Here is a 324-nt window from a genome sequence, read left to right as displayed (position 1 = left end):
AGAAAAACACCATAAAATTGGTTGTCGGAAAATGGTACAAAAACAAAGAAGTCATAGCATGTCGATTTTTGTCAAAAATGGTCAAATTTTTAAATGCCTAAAAATGCTTCAAATGGGTCAATTGTAGTCTGTTGATTCATATTAGAGGATAATAAGGCCAGAAATGACAGAAAAACACCATAATGTTGGTTGTCGGAAAATGGAACAAAAAAGTCAAATGTCGATTTTTGTCAAAAATTGACAAATTTTAAAATGCCTAAAATGCTTCAAATGGGTCAATTATAGTCTGTTGATTCATATTAGAGAATAATAAGGCCAGACATG

Source organism: Centropristis striata, chromosome 18, assembly GCF_030273125.1.
Source record: "Centropristis striata isolate RG_2023a ecotype Rhode Island chromosome 18, C.striata_1.0, whole genome shotgun sequence".
Taxonomy (NCBI): Eukaryota; Metazoa; Chordata; class Actinopteri; order Perciformes; family Serranidae; genus Centropristis; species Centropristis striata.
Note: the sequence above shows the minus strand (reverse complement) of the source record.